Source organism: Canis lupus, chromosome 1, assembly GCF_011100685.1.
Source record: "Canis lupus familiaris isolate Mischka breed German Shepherd chromosome 1, alternate assembly UU_Cfam_GSD_1.0, whole genome shotgun sequence".
NCBI classification, from domain to species: Eukaryota; Metazoa; Chordata; class Mammalia; order Carnivora; family Canidae; genus Canis; species Canis lupus.
The window spans coordinates 49,979,079-50,004,120 of record NC_049222.1 but is presented as its reverse complement, the minus strand read 5'-3'; the positions used below and the strand labels follow the sequence as shown (position 1 = coordinate 50,004,120).

At 41.6% G+C, this 25,042-nt stretch overlaps 1 protein-coding gene and 1 long non-coding RNA gene across 3 annotated transcripts in view; one reads left to right on the top strand and one right to left on the bottom strand.

The window, feature by feature from the left end:
- SLC22A3 (solute carrier family 22 member 3) overlaps positions 1 to 25,042 on the bottom strand; it is an 88,424-nt gene that overhangs the window by 46,950 nt on the left and 16,432 nt on the right. The gene's annotated exons all lie outside the window — the stretch shown is intronic.
- Positions 6,295 to 12,123, top strand: LOC119870766. Its single transcript, XR_005353767.1, has 3 exons — positions 6,295 to 7,051; positions 9,435 to 10,201; positions 11,784 to 12,123. It is a non-coding gene; the product is annotated as an uncharacterized LOC119870766 (long non-coding RNA).

Sequence of the window (25,042 nt, the reverse complement as noted above, 5' to 3'; positions counted from 1 at the left end):
GATTGTTTATTACTAGAACCAGTGAAGGGTAAACATCAATTTTTTTTATTTTTATAAATTTATGCGCCAGGAAAACTTGTTTGTATAAGTTAATTAATAAGAATGGAGAAAGTTTCATTAGAGCAACGTTACTCAATTCCTCTGGCTCCTTCTCAGTTATGTGCTGAGACTTGCACAGCGATCTATCATCAAAATTACTTTTACTTTTCTATTAACCAACAGGCCATTTAAGTTCTCCTACACTCTTGCTGCCAGGATGGAAAAGGAGACCGCCACACTTAATAAAAAGTTGTTTAATCAAATCATTAGGGCTATTTACTTGCTTTCTTCATTATGTTCTTAATACCCAAACCAATAGTCCAAACTGTCCCATTGTTTGGTTCCCCACAGGTTTTTGAACCTCAGGTTAGTCCACCATAGTGGGACAGGAGAGAGGTAGCATTCCTTTAGCAAAGTGGGAGAAGGACATTAGGAAAAAGGACCTGCACACATATTCTCAAGAAGATGGATTTTAGACCACATGAACTGAGGCCCTGACAATGGATTCCCTTCAAAGTACCCAGGCCCTCTACCCTGTAATTGGCTTTGCACACTTCCAAACAGCAACCCCAGCTTGAAAATTATTCATAAATACACATTCATAAGCAAACTGTGGCACTTATTTGGCTTGGTTCTACAGCTAGTGATCTGTCACTTAATATAGCTGGAAAAAAAAAACAGGAGCATGAGTAGCTGGTCCACCTCATATAGTTGCTGGGAAGACTTATGGAGGTTAAAAAAGTAAAAAGATTGACATATATACATGGTAGTAGTAACTGTGATGAGTTAAAGGAGTTTTACAGCCACTTAGATACTGGTTTTTCAAGGCACAACAGTTTTAAGTAAACTTGCAGATGACTAACTATCTGAAATAATTTCCCATTGGAATTAAACATGTAGAGAATGCAACTAGAGGATAGCCACATACAGAAGAATGAAACTAGACCGCTTTCTTACACCATGCACAAAAATAAACTCAAAATGAATTAAGGACCTAAATGTGAGACATGAAACCATAAAAATCTTAGAAGAAAACACAGGCAGTAATTTCTCTGACATTGGCTATAGCAACAATTTTCTAGATATGTTTCCTGAGGCAAGGGAAATAAATGCAAAAATAAACTATTGGTACTACATCAAAATAAAAAGCTTCTGCACAGCAAAAGAAACAATCAACAAAACTAAAAGGCAACCTACAGAATGCAAGAAGATATTTGCAAATGACATATCCAATGAAGAGTTAGTATCCAAGATATACAGAGAATTTACAGAACTCAAAACCCAAAACCAAATAATCCAACTTAGAAAATGAGCAGGGGGTGCACCTCGGTGGCTCAGTGGTTGAGTGTCTGCCTTTGGCTTAGGTCATGGCCCTGGGGTCCTAGGATCAAATCCCAGGTTGGGCTTCCCTGGGGGGATCCTGCTTCTCCCTCTGTCTATGTTTCTGCCTCTCTTTTTGTGTCTTTCACGAATAAATAAATTTTTTAAAAAATAAACAGAAGACATGAATAGACATTTCTTTTTTTTTAAAGATTTTATTTATTTATTCATGATAGACACAGAGAGAGAGAGAGAGAGATAGGGAGGCAGAGACACAGGCAGAAGGAGAAGCAGGCTCCGCGCAGGGAGCCGGACATGGGACCCAATCCCAGAACTCCAGGATCATACCTGGGCTGAAGGCAGGTGCTAAACCACTGAGCCACCCAGGGATCCCGAACAGACATTTCCCTAAAGAAGAGATACAGGATGGCCAAAAGACATAGGAAAAGATGCTCAATATCACTCATCACTGGGGAAATGCAAATCAAAACTACAATGAGATATCACCTCACACCTGTCAGAATGGCTAAAATCAAAAACACAAGAAACAAGTGTTGGCAAGGATATGGGAAAAAACGAACCACCTTGCCCTGTTGGTAGGAATGCAGATGTGGAAAACAGTATCGAGGTTACTCAAAAAGTTAAAAATAGAACTACCTTGTGATCCAGTAATCACACTATCACACTATCTACCTAAAAAATACAAAAAAAAATATTCAAAAAAAGTTATTGCAGCATTATTTGCAATAGCCAAACTATAGAAGCTGCCCAAATACCTATCGATAGATGAATGGATAAATATGTAGTATATATACAGAAGGGAATATTATTCAGCTATAAAAAATATGAAATCTTGCCATTTGCAACAACATGGATGGAGCTAGAGAGTATTATGCTAAGCAAAATAAGTCAGCAGAGTCAGCAGTAAAATACCATATGATTTTACTCATATGTGGAATTTAAGAAACAAATTTTTTTTTAAAAAAAGAGAGAAAAACCAAAAAACAAATTCTTACCTATAGAGAATAGACTGGTAGTTATCAGAGGGGAGGTGGGTGGAGGAGGGATGGGGGAAATAAGTGATGGGGATGAAGGAGGGCACTTGTGATGAGCCCCGGGTAATGTATGGAACTGGTGAATCACTATACTGTACACCTGAAACTAACATAACACTGTATGTTAACTACACTAGAATTAAAATAAAAACTTAATGAAAACAAAAAACCCCAAAAGACTGCAACAAGAATAGGGGTGCCTGGGTGGCTCAGTTGGTTAAGCATATCTGCCTTCAGCTCAGGTCATGATCCCGCAGTCCTGGGAGTGAGACCTGGGTGGGGCTCCCTGCTCAGTGGGGAGTCTTCTTCTCCCTCTGCCTCTGCCTCTCCTGCCTGCTCATGCTCTCTCTCTCAAATAAATAAATACAATTTTTTAAAAAATGCAACAAGAATAAGAGTGTATCAAGTCTCAGAAATCAAACAGGCAACTCAACTGCTAGGGAAAACATTTTGCTACAGAAAGGTAGCAGCCACTGTCAAATAGGAATTCCCAAAAAGTAGAATTTGCATCCTCCAACTGTTCCTCAGGTAAGTGGATTAGCTGGGGATACAGGCAAGCTTTTCAAAGATGACATAGCAAAGCGCAGTAAGAGCTATCCTTTCAATGAATTTGTTCAGCTGCTTTTGAATTGTTTGAATAAAATGCTCCCCCATAGTCTTTAAAGCCACAAAATATTCTTTAATATAAATATAATTGTCTTTTTCACACTCCCATAAGAGGAAGTGTCATAAAGGATTTTTTTCATATTTCATATTAAAATAAATATTTTTAACTGAAAATAAACATCTAAGTAGTTAAAGTTTTTTTTAAGATTTTATTTATTTATTTATTCATGAGAGAGACACACACAGAGAGAGAGAGAGAGAGAGGCAGAGACTCAGGCAGAGGGAGAAGCAGGCTCCGTGCTGGAAGCCCGACGTGGGACTCGATCCCAGGACCCCAGGATCACACCCTGAGCCAAAGGCAGACGCCCGACCGCGGAGCCACCCAGTCGTCCCTAAGTAGCTAAAATTCGGTGATAACATTTTCTCAAGTATTATGCTGCTATCTGGGCTCCGTATCATCAACTCTTTGCGCTTTGTCCTGCATCCCGAGAGCAGGAGGCGCGGAAACTACATTTCCCAGAATTCCTTGCAGCAAGGTTCTGTTTAGGCTCTGCCCGTGGGGGAGGAGAGAGTAAGGGCACGATCAGAAAACAAGTATGATCAAAAAGCTCATCTGCTCAAACATTTCTATTACTTTGCAGAAGTACTGGTACTGAGATTCCCAATCCTTCCACAGACCGTTTCATAAGTTATGTGCACTACATAATGAATCATGCCCTGTGTAAATAACCCCTTGAATGAACTAACTTTATTTTTTTACTTGAATTTGACCCATAGTTCTGGAAAAATATATTTACTGTAAAAAATCATAATACATCTTAAATAAATCATAGTGTCATATTAAAAAAAGAAAAAGAAAACAGGAAGGAGGTAGTGGGGATTCGGCTTCTGGATGTGGCAGCAGTTCCAGCTCTAAGGACGGCAGTGACAACAGTGGTTGGTGGTTGCAGAAGCCATTCAGCGTTTCCAATCACTCTCTGTCCACATGGGGGCAAAGGGATACTGTCTTGGAGCAAGACAAGGACCCTGCTCCCTGATCCCCCCCTCTCTGTGCTTTTCAAGCCCTTCCAAAACAATTCAAATCCAAATCCCTTCCTGCTTGAAATACCTCGCCTGGTTTCTGCTTTTATGACTGGGACCTTGCTATCTTTCAAAAGTACAAAATAAATGAACTTAAATTATGTACCCCTAAGGAAACGCACACAACTACCCCACACACACACATGCCTGCATGCAAACACACACACACACACACACACACACACACACACACACGTGGGTTTCTGGTATAGGGACAACAAAGCAAATGCAAGGATTCAGGGGCTTGGTTCTGAGTCTTACTCATACACCCGGGAGGCACACCCCTGCCTTCTGCACCTGGCCCTTCCTAATCAGCTCTGGGCTCGCTGCCGGCTACGGCAACAGCTCTGGGTCATGTTTAAAGAGAGGTTAGCAGGCAATGAAGCCCAAGAGCTTCATAGGCTAAGGACTTTTTCCTGAAATAAAGTACTAAAAGTCTGTTGTAGTTCCCAGGGAGACCTAAAACCCACCTCTTGTCAAACTTACCAAGTCTGAATCAAAGACACAAGCATTTCTATCTTTCTCCCAAGGCAATTTATGAAGAAGTGAGACATCTCCTTTTTATTTTTTAAGTGTACACATGCAGACATTTAAACATTATTTTTAAATACTCATAAATCTATGTGTACCCGTTCTGTTCATTACTAATCTTCAAAATCACTTTTACACAAAGAGAATTACTCCCCTTGGCATGAGTAGAAAGCTGATCTGATGAAACAGTCAAATAACTCTTCATGTAATGCTGGGAAGATTACATTGCTTCATTGTGTAGAAAGCACAACTCCAGCCTAATTAGATACTTTTGAAGGGCTTCTAACCAGGCGTATATCATATCTCAGCTTTTCCTAGTTGTTATTCTAAATAGACATGATGTTAATTTGAGCTACAATGATAAGATGCTGGGACAACTTACTGTTAGATCCATGTAAAAGTTTTGATTTCTAAATCACCCTTAAGACTAGAGCAACAGAATATCTCCAGTATACAAAAGTCAAAGGTGAAAAAGTATAGTAAAAATAATGCATGTATGCAAAAGACAGAAACTCAGGAGGAGACTTGCCTGCTCCTTAAGCCACAGAGAGTGGACCCAGCTGATCAGAAGCTGGCTTTTCCACAGATGTCTCTCAAATAAACTGGCAGGTAAGAGGGTCTAAAGTTAGAGCACATCATGTCATCTGACCTCAGTCACGTCGGTGATGAATAGTACTGATTAGTTTGGACTGCTGTGGGAAGAAGGGAAGTCTTTGACATGAAATAACCAGACATTTATGCCTTTGTGTCCATCTTCTAAGGATGGGTTTATAAGTCAAACCATTCTTAATCAGCTTTCTGCTCCAAATCAGTGGCCATTAAACTCTTCATTGGTGTTCAAAGCAGCATATATGCCTTTGGTTTGACATCAGGTGTGGGGTGCCCCTGGCTATTTTTAGCATTGGCCAATCATGCATTGAATTCCATGGGCAGGTTCCATTTCTAATCAACACCAAGCTACCATAACAGAGCCTAATATTGATTAAAAATTATTGTCATCGGGCAGCCCAGGTGGCTCAGCAGTTTGGCACCTGCCTGCAGCCCAGGGCATGATCCTGGAGAATCAAGTCCCATGTTGGGCTCCCTGTATGGAGCCTGCTTCTCCCTCTTCCTGTATCTCTGCCTCTCTTTCTCTCTGTGTCTCTCATGAATAAATAAATAAAACCTTTAAAAAAATTATTGTCATCATAAAAATGTAAGGTGGGCAGGGCTTCCATGAGAGGAAAGGATATCATTTGTAATTCTATTCATAATGAAAATTTCTTTAACATGATCTGATCACTTGTACGGACATCTTTTTTTCTCTTTTCTTTTCATTCTTTCTTGTTTTTTCCTTTTTTTTTTTTTTTTTTTTTTGAGAGATTGAGAGAGTATGTGAGCAGGACAGGGAGGGGGAGGGGGAAAGAAAGAGAATCTTAAGCAGACTCTATGCTGAGTATGTAGCCTGACGTGGGGCTCAATCTCACAACCCTGATATCTTGACCTGAGCTGAAATCATGAATCAGATTCTTAGTCAACTGAGCCACTGAGGTGCCCTTATCAAACAGTTAATGCTTTTCTGACGTGTACAAATCATCACAATAAACTGCAGCTGTAAGCACTAACCATTAAGTATTTACAGAAAATTCCAGTGGTGTGCTCGGCATTATACAGATGAGGCTGGGAGAAGTACCACTGACATGCATACTTTGTTTCTGCTCTGTGAGGAGCTTATTACATAGTTTATTGAGCCAAGGTTAGCTAGCATATGTGAAGCAAATGTGAAGCAATTGAGATCAGAACTGAAAGGCATTGACTGTAAAATGTGGGAATGCCTCAGTGAAAGAAATGACTGGTGGGTCCAAAGCAATCAGATACATGAATAAGGTAGGACATGATCAGATCCTTCAACAATGAGCTGGATTTAGAAAGAAAAAGCAAGGAAAAGAAAGGTATTTGAGCAAAGTGATGGACAGCCCAAGAAACAGAAGCATGAATGCCAGTGAGGTTCGGGTCTGTCTGCAGCACATGGGGGTGCCAAGCTCCCATTTGGAGCTGAAGAACTGCTTGTCTTTATTCCACCCAACAGGGAATGCAGTATGCATCTAGGGGGTGGGACAGTGAGTTTCTTTCTCAGGAAACCAGAGACATCAAGAGAGTTCAGAACAGAGGGAGGAGGAAGTTCTAGAGGACAGAGGGAGAATCTACAAGGTCATGAATGGAAAGGTCCAGAACAGATGTCCTGGCCCCAGATAGAACAAGATTCCAGGGAGATGAGAGCAAGACCAGGAGATGGAGAGGAAGCCTACCATCTGCCACCATCACCTAGAACACCTGTTGTGACATGTCGCCCGGCATGAAGAGGAGCCCTATGTGAGGAAAGGCTCATATAAGCTGTCAACTAAGTTGTCCTCCAAAGTTGATGATAGTCATGCCTTCAGGTATGGTTAAATAGATAAAGTGGAAAATATAACAGAAAGATGTTCTTTAAGTGCATGCCTTTTTGTCTGGGCTTGTGAAATTAGGAAAAACACAAAACTGAATTTATTACAATAGTAATGATTCCTGTAGTAACTTATGCTCCATAACTCACCCTCTAATCTTAGAAGCTCAAACCATTTTATCTCTTTGTAGAGAAGGCATGCAGTTACTCTTCTTAAAAATGTTTATGATTTCTCTACATAACTGGGTATATCTACAGACTAGAGGATGATGAGAGGCTCTGAATTTGTTCACAGCTAAGGGCAGAGAAGCCACAGTGCTCTGTGTCCTTAACCTCTTTAACCTCTTTAACCTTTAACCCTTAACCTCTTTGTCCCCACCTATAAAATGAGGATAAGGACTGAACTAATGATATCATTGAAATAAAATATGTAGAGTACTTCACCCAATGCCTGAGGCATATTAAATGTCTGCTACATGTTACCAATTGCATTAGAATTAGTGTATAATGATAATGATAGTAATAAATGACATCACTAATAGTTTTAAAATGTGGTTTTCCATACTGGCTACTCATTAGAATTACTGGGGATACTTGAAAAAATTCAATCAGAATCTAGTCTAATGAGGAGCTGAGGTTGAAACCCACTGGTGTGAAGGTTCTCAGCTATATAAATACCTACCAGGGGATAGCTGATTTCTGCATTTTATACTGGATTGAATAGTGTCCCATCCTAATTTTTGTCTATCTGGATCTTCAAATGACCTCAACTGAAAATAGGGTCTTTGCAGATGTAATTAGTTAGGATGGGGTCATACTGGATCAGGATGGTCCCTAATCCCATGAAAGGGAGAGAAAACAAAGACACACACACACACACACACACACACACACACACAAGGAAAACCGCATGGGAAGGTGTAGGCAGAGACTACTAAGGAATGCCAAGGGTCTCATGTGTATTCATCAGCAGGGCTGCCATGACAAAGTACGTCAGGCTGCGGCTGAAACAGCAGAAATTTATTTTGTTCAACATTCTGGAGGCTGAGAGTCTGAGATCAAGGAGTCCAGAGGGTTGGTGAGGCCTCTCACCTTGGCTTGTAGATAGCCACCTTCTCCCCGTGTGTTTGCATGGACTCTTTCTATGTGTGTGTCTGTGTTCTGGCCTCTTCTAATAAGGTCGCTGGCCATTTGGATTGGAGCCCACCCTGACGACTTCATTTCAGTTTACTTTCTCCTTAAAAAGTCTATCTCCAAATAAGGTCACAGTCTGAATTGGGGGTCAAGGGATGAATATATGGCAGCCCATAATAGCTGCCAGGACCAGAAGGTAATAGAGAGGCAAGGAGCAGATTCTTCCCCAGAATTTTCAGAGGGAGCAGGCCTCTGAAATCAGACTTCAGACTTACGGCCTCCAGAATCATGAAAGAATGAATTTCTGCTGTTAACACAATCCTGGTTTATAATAATCTGTTATGCCAGCCCTAGGAAACTAAAATGGATATCAATCAGGATATTTTCAAAGTTTCTGTATAAAATGATGCATTATTTAAAAGAAGAAAATACAGTTCTCTCTTCCTGGTCCTAGCCCCTCAGAATTGAGCTCCATACTGGATTCAGATCTGCACAGCTTGTTTCCCTCAGTGGTCCATCTGGCTTCCCTGGTGCAGCATCCTGGAGAAAATGTGGATCTTTCTCTTACTGGAAAAGCCAGCCACCATGTTGCCTGGGCTGAGCAATTCAGAGTGAGGGCCTTTTGTGTACAGCGTGCACACTTGCCCAGTAGCCAGCCTGGGCCCTCAATTGTGCTGGTTTCCCAGGCAGAGAGGGCCTGACAACCCAGACGTGGGAAGGAACTGAAGCCTTGTGGTTCAGACTGACCAACAGGAGGTGGGAGATGGGAGAAAAGAGGGAGTCCTACCCTGCTGTGGCTGCTCTAGATGCCAATGGTCCACAGCAGCCCAGGGGAGACGCCTGAAGGCTGAGCACCTGGCAGTGTTTGCTGTGCACCTGTGGCCACGTGGGACTCCACTCCCTCAATTTGTCCAACCTCTATCCCTGCTTCTTCTCTTTCCTCCTTCATTCTCCCTTCCCTGGGGTTGCAGCTTCTGATAAAGAATTAGTATGCAAAGCTCTTGTCCCAGGCTCTGTTATTCAGGGAACTCAGGTAAAGGAATGCTTAACAAGCAGCTCATGATCCTTTCAACAAGCACTACTCTATTTTAAATTCATGATTCTGTGTGTGAAGGAGTCTATTCAAAATGATACGTTTTAATAGGTGAGTCATCAGTTTTGAATTATTGAGGGCACAAATAGTGCCAATCACAGCTCCTGTTTTCCATGAATTAACCGTCTTTAATTGCAACTTTGATTTAATGCAGGTCCATCTAGAAGGAAAGACTCATGCCAACTCTCATCCAGGAGCAGCTATTTTAGACCTCATTCTCTGGACTCTTGCCCCTCCCATGTTGGAGCCAATTCTGGAGATTTAGGAGTATATCTTCAGACTCTAGGCTCGCCAGCAGGTCCTGCAGCCACATACCTAGTATTACCTGCTGCACCCTTTTGTAGAAAGGGGTTCCTGTGCTACCCCAGAACTTGATTTAGGAACTGAGCCTCCAGCCTGACTCTGACCATCTGGGTACAAGCACCTTCAACAGTGGTAGCAAGAGTTGGTCAAAAAGGAACATGTACCTGACCTGCTAGACCCATGGGATATTAGAGACCCTTAGCAGAATCACCTGGGAATTCTGAGAAGTGCCTGGAACCCCACATGCAGGACACATTAGCAATTCGGTTGCCCAGCATCCACTGTTGCCTCCATAGCAGCACTGCCAGACTGACTTCTGGGGAACTACCCCCCAGTAAACTGTAAACAGCAGTGGAGACTGTCAGTCAAGCTGCTCTGCCCTCCCTCGCCAAAGCTACCACCTGGCCTCAGTTGCGTTGAACTCAGGATTAAATGGCAGCACTGATAGTTACTTGCTTGACACTCACAGACACTCAATGGATATCTATCTGTTCAATGACTGATTCAGTCAGTTATTCCAAGAAAATGGTATAGGCGATCAATATTAGTATAAGACTTAAAAAGCCTCATGACTGAAGATCAATCATACAGAGCCAAGTCACGTGACTTCTTAATCAAGTGAGTGTCTACCTAAGATCGCAGATACTTCATTATGTCCCCTGACAATGAATGTTCTGGGAAGATGAACATAACAATGCACTAGTTAGTGAATATCCAATATATTAACTTTTGTGGGAGTCTAAGGGCTAGGGACTGTTACTTCTTGACTTGAGATGACTGACAGCCAGTGGCCCATAGCTCCATTTTGCTGGATTGATTCTTTTTTTTCTTTCTTTTCTTTCTTTTCTTTCTTTTCTTCCTTCCTTCCTTCCTTCCTTCCTTCCTTCCTTCCTTCCTTCCTTCCTTCCTTCCTTCCTTCATTCCTTCCTTCCTTTCTTAAGATTTTATTTATTTATTTAGGAGAGACACAGAGAGAGAGGCAGGGACAGACAGAGGGAGAAACAAACTCCCTGCAGGGAGCCCAAGGTGGGACTTGATCCCAGGACTCGGGGATCACAGTCTGAGTCAAAGGCACACACTCAACCATTGAGCCATGCAGGTGTCCCTTTGTTGGATTCTTATATTTTCTTTTTTTTTTTTTTTTTTTGGATTCTTATATTTTCTAATGTAGGTCTCACACCTTTACTGTTCAGACACAGTGAGGCTTTGCACTTATTCTTTCTTTTTACCTTTGGTCTTTAGTAAATAACTATAATCAGATAAATATTTTAATAATGTTTATTCTATTGCAGATAATTGCTGTTGACTTCTCAAGCTATGTTCCAAAATAACATACCTATACTTTCTGATAAAGGTGATTTCTAAGAAAATAAAAATAATGAATAAGAGGGATTATAGTCCTCAAAAAGAAAGATGACTAAGTTCAGAATAATAACATAGAGAGCAACAGCCAAATGGGGATTAAGCTCACAGTGAAATACATCCCTATGAACAGTTTACTAGAAATATTTCTTTTTTACTAGAAAATAAGCCATTAAAGTAGAGCTTTATAAATATACAATATCTTGGTAAATCATTCTTTTCATAATGTGTTAGTGGCCTAACACAGCGACTCTCAAAGTGTTTGGAGCAACAGCAACTGCATCATCTGGAAACTTGTGAGAAATGCAAATTCTTAGGGTCTACTGTGGACCCACTGAATCAGAAACTCTGGAGAGGGGCCCAAAAATCTGTGTTTGCCTCAGTCCTTCAGAGGATTCTGCTGTACATCCCAGTCTGAGAAATACAGAATCTAACACACTGTTTGCATTAGTAACTTTTTAAATGGGACTCTCTGACGTGTACTGTTGGCCACCTTTAGGGAATCCAAGGAATATTGCTACAGGCTTCTTGAAAGAATGCACCGGCCTTTTATTCGTTTTGCTTAGCGTGCTGGTCTTCAGTTGCTGTGTGACTCATTACCACAAACCTAGCAGCTTAGGTCAACACCCATTTATTATCTCACAGCTCTGTAGGTCAGAAGTCTGGGCAGGCGTGCGTGTGCTCTCCGCTCAGTCTCCTCACACATACGGTGTCAGCCAGGCTGGGCTCCCATATACAAGCTCAGGGAAGAATCTGCTTCCATGTTCACCCAGGCTGTTGGGAAAATCTCATTCTTTGTGGTTGTGGGATTGAGGTCCTGTTTTTTTGCTCGTTGCAGGCCGAGGGTTGTTCTCAGCAACCAGTGGCTACTATCAAGCCCTTTCCATGTGTCTTCCTCCACCTTCGAAGCCAGCGATGGTGTATCAAGCCCTTCTCATGCTTCGACAAGTCTCTCTGAACCTCCTTGTCTAATAAGATATATAAAATGTGCACAAAATAATCTGTAGTTATGGAAATATACAGAAAATGTCAGAGGCCAGGGCACTCATTAAACTAATCAAAATTTTTGAGTGGCTGGATGATAGCTAATTTTGTTTTCATACTTTTGTGTGCGTTTTCTTAATTGTTTTTGCATTCAGTATGTACTATTTTTATAGGTTTTGTTAGAAAAGCATAAAACTATGTCCACTTTGGAAAAATTCTATACTGAATGCAAAGTTATATATTAGAAGGGTGAGGAAGGGATTGGTTGAGGGAAATAATGTAAGCATGACAAGGGGAAGGAGAAAGAAGGGGCCTCCAGAGTCAGATGCAGCTATCAAAGGCTGGTATGGGGTGAAGTGAGGAGCTCTCCTGGCAATTATGTTTGAGATAATTTCTAGTATAGAATTAGAGATGAGTGGGGGGTCAGGTGGGGAGATCATTTTCTTAAAAGTCTCTCAATAGGGGCACTTGGCTGGCGATAGAGCATGTGATAGAGCATGTGACTCTTGTTCATGGGATCATGAGTTCAAGCCTCATGTTGGGCATGGAGCCCACTTAGGAAAAACAAGTATCTTAATAATATTTACTTTCACATGAAATATTAAAAAAAACTATTAAAAATGCAAAAACAACAAATCTGGAAACTCTCTCAAGGTACATCTTAAGCCATATGCCTAAAGCAAGTCCATTCTTACTCATGGCAAATCCACTTCTTGTGAGTTCTTACGGCAGAATGCAGCTTGCACTCATTGCCATCCCTACCTGATCTGAAGCCTCATGAAGAACTGAGATTTTGTGTCTTGGATCCTTCGGTACTATCCTTCCAGTATCTGGGGTACTGTTTGTCTTCAGTCTTTTTTCCTTCTCTTCTCAGGACTAGGTCATCTCCATTGATCTACCTTCAAAATCCCCGATTCTTCCTTCTACCATCTCCAATCTGCTACTGAGCCCATTTAGTGAATTTATCATCTCAGTTATTGCACTTTTCAGCTCTAGGATTCCCTTTATTTAATAATTTCCATTTCTCTGTTGAGATTATCTACTCATTCATTAAGACCATATTTCCTTTATTTCTTTGAACATCTTATAATTGGCTGATTGTATTTATTGATAATAGCCACTTTGCAGTCCTTGTCTACTAAATCCAACACCCAGGACTAATCAGAGTCAGTCTTTATTGGCTGCTCTTCTGCACCCACTACCATCCTCAGCACGATCACATTTCCTATTTCTTTGCATGTCGTACTGGCTTGAGATGTCAAAGGACAAGGGCCTAAACCTAGCAGATCATAGTCGCTTCAGTCTCTCTGAATTCTGTTGTACTCTCCTAAGGATTGTAGAAGTTTATTCTGGTAGGTAGTTAACTTATCTGAGCTCACACTGCAAACTCTGACACCCCTGTGATATATAGCTCCTGATAACAGCTCAATTTTATAGCTGGCAGCTGCCTCTTTCAGCCTGGTCCTCTGGTGGTCAGAAATCTCTTACTCTGTGATTTCAAGGTTGCATATAATGACAGCAGCACTTCATTCAACTATATTTTCCATGAGTCCAGTAGAATGGAGACTATTTTTAAAATCAAAAAATTTTAAGGACATATTCATATCAGTAGGAGCTCTCTAGCTTTCTTAATGAAATAAAACATTCATTTTACAATTATTTTATAGTCTGAAAGTTCATTTCATGTGGTCTTTAAACATGGAAAATTCAATATTATCACATAGGTATTACATTATCAAGGCTGAAGTATGCTAAATCCCAATTTTATCCAACTTAATTTGCCTTAGAAAAAGAAAATAAAAATCCAGATTCACTTTTTCGTTTATTAACTGAATGCATTCTTCAACCTATGTACAGCTTGGGTAAGAGAAAGCAAAAGCCCTATTGGCTAAACATGTAAGATACCAGAGTCTCCAACTGGTAAACCAGCGAGAAATTAAGTGAGCTTCCCCAGAAGCAGGAGAACCACGAAAAGTATGAACCCTAAAGTCTGAATATACAATTGAACCCTAAACAATGCAGGGGTTAGGGCCACCACCCCCATGTGCAGTTGAAAATTCATGTGTAACTTTTGACTCCCACAAAACTAACAGCCTACTGTTAACTCAGTGTTAACACATCTATTTTGTATGTTACATATATTATATATGTATACTATGTTCTTAAAATAAAGTAAGCTAGAGAAAAGAAAATATGTTCCCATATTCCAACTTATTACAAGTTTAAAAAAATTATGCAAAGCAACTTGCTAATTTGTATAGATTACAGATTCTTCAGTAAAACTCTTACACTGTCTCCTTAAAACAAAATATGCATTATCTTCTACAGAAGTCCATTTTTCCCCAAAAAGTTTTTCAATCTCAGTTTTTTTTTTCAAAAAATTTAAATTCTGTCTAGATTAACCTCAGTGTTAGTGAAAGTGATCACAGGTTCTTCCTGGAACTGATTTTGTAACCCTTACTTGAGAATAATTATCTAAAATAATTAAGAGATATGAAGACATGTAAAGGACATGATCACTATATATCAAATGACTCCAGATTTTGGAAGCAAGGCTATACAAGGCTAGATGATGGGAAAAATAAAAACAGATGACATGGTCAGCACATATATTTTTGATGCATTTATCTGCATATGATTTGTGAGCACAGGTTACAAATAAGATCAACTCAGAAACGATGGCAAGTGCAGAGCATGAGTCACAGCTTCTTGTTGTCTAGACTAACTGCAGTTATACATGAGGGCTGACTTGCATTTGAAATCTCACAACAATTAGCACAGAAATAGGCCAATTCTTTAATAAGTGTGAATAATAAAGGGAAAAAACACACAGGATTTATATTTAGAAACATTAAAAGGTTTAAAACTAATATTAAAAATATAAGTTTCACTGCCTTTTATGATTCTTTGGTTTGAGAAAAATAAGTTACCAAATTAACCTGGTATATAAAGTAGTTCTATCACATCTACTTGGTATTTTGAAAACAGAACCAAGGAATATTTTGTTACTGGAAATTTTCTCAAATACAGACAAAGTGATATTCAGGCAGTTTTCTGGGCTTTAAGAGCCAATGGAATATACAGGAAGGAAGCCATTTGATTGTAGGCTGGGTGAAATGGATAGAGGAAAACTAAATAATAATAACAATAATAATAATAATAAGCCACCATGAGCTTAACCATCCCTTTCGAGAAATATAAACAACATCACATTTTCTATCTGTTCTTTGGAAAGAAAGATAGACTCCCCTTCCCCACCTCCCATATGAGGGTGTAGTGTGGGTTCTGCTAACACATGGGGCCTCTCCCAGGCCATCAGACGTTCCTTGCAGAGGAATTCCAGGGTGGAGAAGGAGACCCATCACATTTTACTAGATTTTAGTTTCTGTCTTTCAAAATCATTGTCAACACGTTTTTCCCACTTGGAAACCACAGTTGCCAAAGATTTCCATAATCCAGTCTGAACATGGAGTAACATGTACACATTTTAAAGTCTGCCAAAGCCTATGTTTTCTAAGAACACAGTCTTACGACACAGTCAGCCAAGCTGATGAAACGCAGCAACAGTGCCACATGAAAATTGACTTCCCCAGAATATGAAAAGTAGCTCACAGATTTGAAATCTCTGGCATTTTCCCAGTTTAATATGTGGGTTTCTTCAGCTTCTAAAATTCACTGGATTTTGGTGTGAATATCCTATCACCACCTCTCTGACTCTATCACAACATTCTAGAATCATGTAGGCCTTAGTTTTGTTCACAATTGGAGACACTGAACAGACAGTCCTGAAGCTCTGTGCTTTCCTCTTCTGATATTTTCTGATTCTGAGAATGTGGAGTGTCAGGATAGAAATACCAGGTTACTCACATCCTTAAAATAACCATTTGATTAGGAGACAAACAAACAGACAATGAAAAGTTTTAGAAGAGAAACATCACATTAAATAAACCCGCAAGAAAAGCAGAAGCTATTGTGAGTGTGAGTCGATGAAGTCCTACGAGGTTAAAATTGATTCAAACAAACAAAAAGAAATCTCTAAGCCAAACCTGAGCTTCTTAGCAGCTTGTGCAGATGGCCTCTCCTCCTTTTGTGTCTTGTATTCACTTCTACTTTGTTTTTTGTTCTCTTGGTGGTTTGTATTTGAAAGCAGGAATAAATGGGACGTGACAACAGATTTATTTTTATAACATTTCCAATTGCTTAGAATCAGGAAAGAGATTTGAGAAACGCTTAATCTTGGGAGAGTTCTGGCCAAGGAGAGCTCCAGGGAAGCCCTGGGACAATGGATCATTGACTAAACCCCTGCTGGAGAGCACAGCTCTGCAAACGTTTCCTTGTTGTGACTGTAAAGTTTATAATTATTTGACAAAGTCGCAGACCCAGCTTTGTTATCTAATCTATATAACCGAATGGTGTTCTAGCACACACATGCGCTCCATGCCCAACAGTGTAGCATCAGCAACCTGGCCATGTGATTCTACACATCCAAGTGGCCGGTGAAAAAGGACACAGACGACTGTTAACCCTGTGGCAGGCTTCACATCTGGAAGGCCATCCCCACCTAACATTCACTGCACACCAGACCTTAGATTGTTTTGTACACACTGTCACATCGAAGGCCTCCAGCAACCCTGTGAGCTGGACGTGATTATCATCATCATTTTACGGACAAGGAAACTGAGATTATAGATCGGAAGGGAGTTAGCAGTGACATACGAATCAGTAGGCCGATTATCATATCCATCCCTTCATGCCCTAGTACATCCCAATCTGTAGCCACCCGCCTACCCTTGCAGGCTTGGACAAAGACATGCCGTTTTTAAAAATTGCTGAACTATCCATTCTTCATTTTAGCAGGTGCCACAGATCATTCTTAAGCTGCTTTTACTTGGATCAATATATAGTGCAGCAAATATCCAAAATTCTCTTGTTTGGGAGATTTTTTAAACTCTTGTCATTTTCCTTTAAATAAATGTTAATAATTACATAGGCTTCAATAAACTATCTCTTTTTAGTAAGTGAGCAACTGCCATCATATTTTTACCAATTGATTACCTCATATTTGCTCTAAAATTTTCTGCATGGGCAGCCCGGATGGCTCAGCGGTTTGGCGCTGCCTTCAGCCCAGGGTGTGATCCTGGAGACTTGGGACTGAGTCCCACGTCAGGCTCCCTGCATGGAGCCTGCTTCTCCCTCTGCCTGTGTCTCTGCCTCTCTCTCTCTCTCTCTCTCTCTGTGTGTGTGTCTCTCATGAATAAATAAATAAAATCTTTAAAAAAAAAAAAGTTTTCTGCAACTGGTATCATACCAAAAAAAAAAAAAAGTCAGTATCATACCAGTCTGGTTTTTCATGGTCTTGAAAAAATGCTCTTGCTGCTTCATCTCGCTCTTAGAACCAATTGCTTGGTGGTGGGGGGAAGGTGCAAGCTCTTGACTACAAGAGTTATGCATGCATCTTGATCTTAAAATTATGTTTCTTTTGAAAAGGAGAGAAGGTTCTAGAGTAGAGTGTTACCTTGGCCCTTTATATCTTTTACTTGGCTCAGAAAACAAGAAAATAGAGCATTGCTAAGGTTGTCTTTATTATGTTGAAACTTACCGAGGCATTTCAGAAAGGGAGTCATGCTAGTTTTGTACACTGAGGTGGATCTGGAGGTTTGCAAGCCAGATCTGGCTCTGATCTGGTCTGAGAAATTCCTGGAAAGAGACAATGCCACCAGGGTTTAAGGTGACCATGTGGTCTTTCCTGTGGTGCTGTCCACCTACCCGCTCGGGAAAGTGTTAGGTGTGGAACTTCCAAAGCTAGCCACTCAGCACCCACCTTCTGTCTATACTCTGGCTATACCTGGGATGCAGAGCTGCTCCACCTGTTGCATTGTGTGGCTGATACATATGAGGAGACAAGACACATATTTATTTATTTATTTATTTATTTATTTATTTATTTATTTATTTATTGTGATTCATTTATTTTAATAACTTAGTGCTTAAATCCAAGATTGGCACCCATCCTAGAGGAAGCCTAAGTGACCTCCCTGCTGCCAAGTCTTTTTTTTTTTTTTTTTTGTGGTAGCCTTTCCCAATCCACATCTGCTCCAAGCTGGAAAGCAGAGCCCCCAGAGATGAGCACCCTGGTGCCAGGAAGGCATGAGTCGTGGGAAAGGCCTGCATCAGAAAACCCAGCATCTTCTCACTAAAGCTAGGTGATCTGGGGTAAGCCGGGGAAGATTCCTCTGTCCCACCAGATATTGCCACATTTAGAATACTCCCAGACCTTGTATTGTCCAAGCCTGAGAGAGGTACATGGTAGCCCAGCATGGTATAAAGAGAGTTCATTCATTCATTCTTTCACTCATTCATTCAAAAGACGTCTACAGACTGCTCCTGGCTGTGAGGTATGTTGCCAGGCACTGAGAGGGAATCAAGGCTGGGCTCTGGTTTGCCAGAAGCTTCCAGTTGAGCATTAGTGATGTAGTTGTATGTGAAAGAGAATACAAAGTGGAATGTGTTTAAATGCCATAAAAGACCCACAGAATGCTATGTAAGCACAGAGCAGAGACGAGTTCCAGCTGGGACACACATGTCAGGAAAGGCATTTTGGAGGAGACAGCATTTGAGGCACCCTCTGAAGAGCTGGCTGCATCTGTACACACAGAGATGACGTGGGAGCGAAGCGAGTAGGGCCAGCAAGGAGACACAGGAGGAGAAGTGTAGGGCAGGACTGCAGTATAGAACTAGCTCACCAGAAAGCGTGGCCATGAGACTGAACAACAAGGGGCATCTTCATAGCTCTATATACTTCCCAAAGCATTTTATCCTCCATTATTTTGTTTCAAACAAAATATGGACTTAAGTCTTAAGATTCTAATTACGTTTGTTTTCATGAGGTCTCAACTGAAGAAATAAGTTTAAACACTATACAATACTACAATAAGAAAAAAAAAAATACTACAATAAGTAAGATATGAATGCTTTTACTAATGATTAGAAAGTGAAAAGTAGGGAGTATAGTATAATTCAATCAGGTGTATATACTACTTGATCAATGCCATGTTCCCCCTGCCCAAGCTTGATAAATAACAATATGAGAGCACTAACAACTCCTGGTTCTAACATTGGCTATCCAGGGCTCTCAGTGATTAGTTTTTAGAAAGACAGAGATATAACAAGAAGTTCATGTGGATGCCCACCTATGTAGGACAACTACTATAAATGGACCAGAAGCCCACCCCAACAGTGGCTGCCCCTGCAGAACTTGCAGCCTACCTAAGGATTGCTGAACCAGAGTTCTCACCCCACAAACTTGCCATGCTGCCATTAGGAGGCAGGATCTAACTCCCCCTTCCTGGAATCCAGGCAGGGCTTGGGACTCTCCTGGAACAAACGGAATGCAGCACAAGTGATGCCATGTGACCCCCAAGCTAGGCCATCAGTAGGGATACAGCTGGAACATGCAAGGAGCCATGTGCTGCTACATGAAAAGTCTGAGGCTGCCATGCCTGCAGGAAGCCCAAGCTACATGAGGTGGTCAGGTGCAGACAGGCCCAGGTGATGTCCCAGCCGACAGCAGGAACCATCTGGTAGGTGGTTCCTGCTGCCAGCCATCAGGTCATCTCAGCCTGTGAACCTTCCTACCTGAGGTGACACAACACGGAACAGAAAGAAGCACTGCCTGTTGGGTCTCTTCTGAATCCCTGACCCATAGATTCTGTGATTAAGAGGCAGTGGCTGTCATCACTATGTTTTAGCATAATTTGGTTACACGGCAATATTATGTGGGATCTCAAGTTCATCGATAGTGGTTTATTTCTTTTAAAAAATCCAAAGTAAGTATGACAAAATGCTAACATTTGTTCACTTAGGACAGTGGTATATGAATAAGCTGTTCTTCAAAAACTTTTATATTTTTTAGCTGAAAAGTTTATATGAAATATGTTTGTATTTGTAACATAAAATACAAATTGCTGAAATTTCCAGTAAATTTCTAAGTGCTGATGTTAAAAAACAAAGAAATTCCAAAAGACTCATATATAAGCCTATTTGTATTTTATTTTGTGCTCTTTTTAAAGATTTTTTAAAAAATATTTTATTTATTTATTCACAAGAGACACATAGAGAGAGGCAGAGACATAGGCAGAGGGAGAAGCAGGCTTCCTGCAGGGAGCCCGATGTGTGACTTGATCCCAGGACCCTGGGATCACGACCTGAGCCTCAACCACTGAGCCACCCAGGTCCACCTTATTCTGTGCTCTTAAGGATTCAAAGATGGAGATGAAGATTTCTGTAAAGTGGCCCATAAGAGTCATGAGCACCTGTTGCTGGAATTGCTTGGATAATGGCTCCAAGCAGTAGTATTTCCATAATGGTTCCCCTTATACTTGAGTGGAAGAGTTCCATAATAGCCTGGAAAATGTTAACATGATGCAGCAACATTTTTACAAGATTTTTTGAAATGCTAATGGATTTTGGCCTCGTCGAGAAGGTTAAACAAGTAAACACAAGCATTTGAGGCTCATTCGCCAATTCACTAAGTCAGCCATTGAGGTTCAGGCTGTTTACAAACAGAGTGTTAATGAAAAAGTAAAGAACAATGGAGAAAATGAAATTATCAATAAGAAAGTCTCCTAAGAGCATCCACATTCTAAGCAGGCACTTAGAAATATCAGCAATGGTGGAGATAATGAGATCCATGATAGTTAACCTTAATTACATCAAGTAGATTGAATATTTTCTGCAGAGTTGTCTCCAGATTTTGGATCGTGGTTCCTGGAAGTATGCAGGAACCAGCAGACAGAGGCCCGCCCCGCTGTGCCCATCTGTTTGGATGTCCTTGGCCTCAGTAGACAGTATGCTGAGCAGGCTGAGGTGAGACAGAGGTACTGGGAAGGGACAGGATGAGCAGAACAGTGAAATATGAACTGGCGATCATGATAGCAGGGTCACTAGAATATGAATCATGTCCCTCCTCTAAACACAGATGATGCTTTGTGTGATACACAGGACCAGGAATGAGGGTTGAGCTCCACGGTCTCTGGAGACCTTGGTAAGAGCTGATGCTGTGAACTGTAGGGATGGAGACAGTATACTGGTTTGAGAGGAGAGTGAGGACGTGGGAGCAATTAGAGCAACAGTCCTTTCGGGAAATGTGCTTCCAGCGGGGAAATATGTGTACTCAGCTGTGGAGAGATTCAGACACATGGGAAGGTGTTCTAGAGATGAGAGACACTTGAGAAACCTTAAAAGTGGTGGGCAAAAAAATGCCAGTGAAGGACACAAGGAGACAGGGTGGTGGTGGTGGAGGAAGCCAGTGCCTGAGAAGTGGGCGAGACCAGAGCACAGGGGGAGACAGCCTTCCTGGGGGAGGGGTGTCAGGACAAAAGGATGGGAGCGGATACAGGTAAATTCTTATACTGGCAGGACACTCAAGAAGCTTCTTGTTTCAAGTCTTCTATGTCCAGGAAGTGGAGAGTGAGGGGATTTGCTAGGAGTGAAAGGCAAGAGTGGGTGTGGGGAGGGCAGCTGGAAGTTTGTAGAGAAGATAGACCATGGAGAAGGGGTCTCCAGAGTGAGAAAGCCAGGCAGCACCAGAGACCTCAGAACCGGTGAAAGTTGGAGCCTGTGGCTACAGTGGCACAGGGAAGGGGTCCGCATATCCTGCTCACAGGGCACCCCAGTGCCTAGCACGTGTCTGGTCCGCACTGGCCACTTCATAGATACCTCCTCCAAAACAGCATCGCAGAGGATGACAGGGCTTCCAGCATAACTTTGGGGGTGAAGCAGCTGGCCTGGACAGGGTCCTTGTGTAGAGCAGAGGAAGGTTCCATTACATTCGACAATCTGCTCACAGGCAGGTGAGGTCAATGTCAGACTGAGGTACCTGAACTTCATTTCATGGACAAAAGAGAGCCCCAATTGCTCTGTGAATAGATTTGTGCCATGACCAATATGCTGTGTGCATAAGACCCACCTGGTGTCATACACGTTGGGCTAGCTCTTTCTCAATTGTGGAGAAGGAGCCTCAAGAGTGAGGGAGGCCAAGCAGAAAGAACAATTGAGAAAGAACCTACATCAAGGAGCAGTACGCTGCATTTTTTATAAAGATTTATTTATTTATTCATGAGAGACATAGAGAGAGAGAAGCAAAGTCACAGGCTGAGGGAGAAGGAGGATCCCTGCAAGGAGCCCGAAGTGGGACTTGATCCCGGATCCTGGGGTCACGCCCTGGGCCAAAGGCAGAAGCTCAACCACTGAGCCACCCAGGCATCCTGTAAGCTGCATTTTTAAGAACTAAACCTCATATGAAGCTTTAACTTGAAAAGAGTCATGCTTTCGAGTGTAAGGTGAGCCAGTCATAATACTAATGAAAAAAACATGAGCTAAAGCCAACCTCTTTCTAGATCAAGTAGTTCTCAAAGTGTGGTCTTGGGACCCACAGCATCAGCAACACATGGGGAATTGGAAATGCAAATTCTCAGGCCCAACCCAGGCCGACTGACTCAGAAACTCTGGGGTGGGGCCCAGCAATCTCAGTTCTCACATACCTTCCAGGTGGTTCTAGACTTTGAGAACCACTGTTCTGGAGATAGGTGGGTAAGGACATGTCACTGGCTTGGGTGAGGCTGACCTCAGAAGGAACCCAGCTCATACTGGCCTATCTTCATAAGCTTTGGAGAACAGAAAAATAACTACTTCCATCATAAGGCTATTTTGATGCTAACACAATATATTTAAAGCACCCAGAACATAGCTAGCTACTGTTTTTATGACTAAACTAAAATTTGGTAACCAAAATAACCCAAAATAGTACATAATCTCAAACACCTAGGTGGTTCATGAGTCAAGTAAGGGAGGCTATCACATGGTTAAGAAAAAAAAAAACACTATTATGAAACAATATAAACAGGACAAAGCAAACTATAATATGGTCTCTAACACATATAAACAGATTAGCTATTAAATCAGGTTAGAATCAAACCTTAATTCCTGCTAAGTGGAGCAATCACCTTTTTGATTATTCAGAGCAAACAAGGCAAGGTCCAGCTTTGTTTTCTGATTTTGTGTTGGGTGAAGAAAAGTCCTCTTCTCACATTATGACAGTTTCCAGACTGAGTTTTCTTGATGCCAGAGGCTCATTCTCCCCAGGCTATTTTCTCTGAACAACCCCCTCTTTTCTGGAGGCTTTCATGTAAGCAACCAAGTAATTGTTTTGGTTAAGAAATTATGAATAGTGTTCTTTCTCTAGCTATAGGATTTCACAACCTCTAATAAGTGGGCCTTACTGAGAAAGAATCTAGTGCTTTTTCCTTTGCTGAAAACCTAGTCTCATTTGTATGCTTTAAGGTTGGCAGATTTGACTTGTTTCTCAGTGATCCCATCAAGTTGAACAAAACAACAGCAGTGAATTTGAACGATCGATGTGCATTCTGCTCACCAATTTTAAATGTAGTGTGATCACAATGTTAACTTGGCTTTACCTCTATTTTAGTGCTGCCTTTGGCAAAAGAATATCTCCATTAGTCAAGAAAAAAGGTAAGCAGCAGGACCTAGAATGTCTCTCCTTTCAAGGCCTCTGCATAAGGCAGTCTCTGCTTTTCAACAACTGACTCTCCAGGCAAGGTTTACAAATATATGATTGAAATCACACAATATGCACACACTCATATCCTAGCCTCTCCTTTTAACTCTATATTGTATCTAAAGCATTTCCACATTATTGCTTTGTAAACATAGTTTTATCATCTCTGTCATCCTGTATCAAATGGATCCACTGTGTTTATTTAACCATATTCCCCTCTATTACATGACCAAGTTGTTCACAACTTTTCATTTTTTATACATCTCGTGAATTTCTTTTTCTGCTTGTAGTCCAGGTGACCAACTGTCCCAGCTTGCCAGGGACTCTGCCAGATGCAACACTGACAGTCCTAGGTCACAGGAAACCCCCTCAATGACAGGAAAACTGGACAGCCGGTCCCCCTAGGAAAGCCCCAGCTGCAAGCAGTAGAAGAAAGTGGGGGCTGGAATGCAGAGCACAAGATTATGAGGGTAAACTCCACAGGAAAAGTGGGGGATTGAAGGCAGTTCTCTGCAAGGAAGTAGGGGGCAAAGGAGTCTAACGTGAAGCGGGGCAATATATGGCAGCAGGGCACCCACCTTATGCAGGTGTTTGGGAACAGACAGGCAAAAATCCAGTGAGCAGGACCCATCTAAGACTTCAGGACAGAGTCTGTTCAGGACCTAAGGATCTATGGGTCCCGGGTTTGGACTCTCTCTGAACCCCTCTGAATCTCTAAGGCTCACTTGCCTCCTAATCCAGCCCGGTGGGAGTTCCAACTGCCTGATGGAGGCTTCCTCTCCCAGCTCTTGGCCTCCTGCCCTTGACCTGCGCCCCTGGCCTTCCACCACAGAGCTACCATGCTCCCTCCATTGGGTAACCTAAAGCGTGAGCAAGTTAATGCCTGGGGAGGGAAACAGCATACTTGGAGGCAGGAACCACTGGATCGTCTTTCCCTTTTCTCCCTCCCTACTCTCTGTCTTTCCCTCCTTGGCCTGGTTCTTGGGGGCATGTGGCACATGGCTTAAAGGATGTAATGGTAAGGCCCAATGGTAAGGTGGCATACTCCCTTCCTTCCCCCCCCTCCCACATCCCCCACTTATGTTCTTTGGCTGTCCTAAGGCATTAGGTAGCACTTATACAAACCCTTGCTGGGAAACTCAGATGAAGACAGTACCTCAATGAAGAACCAAAAGACAATGAAAGAGGACAAACTGAACAGGAAAGTAATGACGAGCCAAGCATTTGGTTTCTGGAAGAGCTGCAGATCTGCCCATTCATAGGACCTCAAGAACCTAGTTCTCCCAAAGATCTTGAATAATAACTGTTCCTTCTGTCTTCCTAAGTAGGAAGATAGGAAGATTATATGATGTTGGAAGACAAAAGCAACACCTGGAATTCTATATCTGAGAGCACATAAAAGCATAATAAAAGCTGTGGATTAACTAAAAAGCAACATTGGGAATGCACTACTGGACTTGATCGATCTATTACATTTTAGTTGTATTGAACTATTACATTAGACTTTTGAGATGGAAATTGAGACACACCTTCTATGT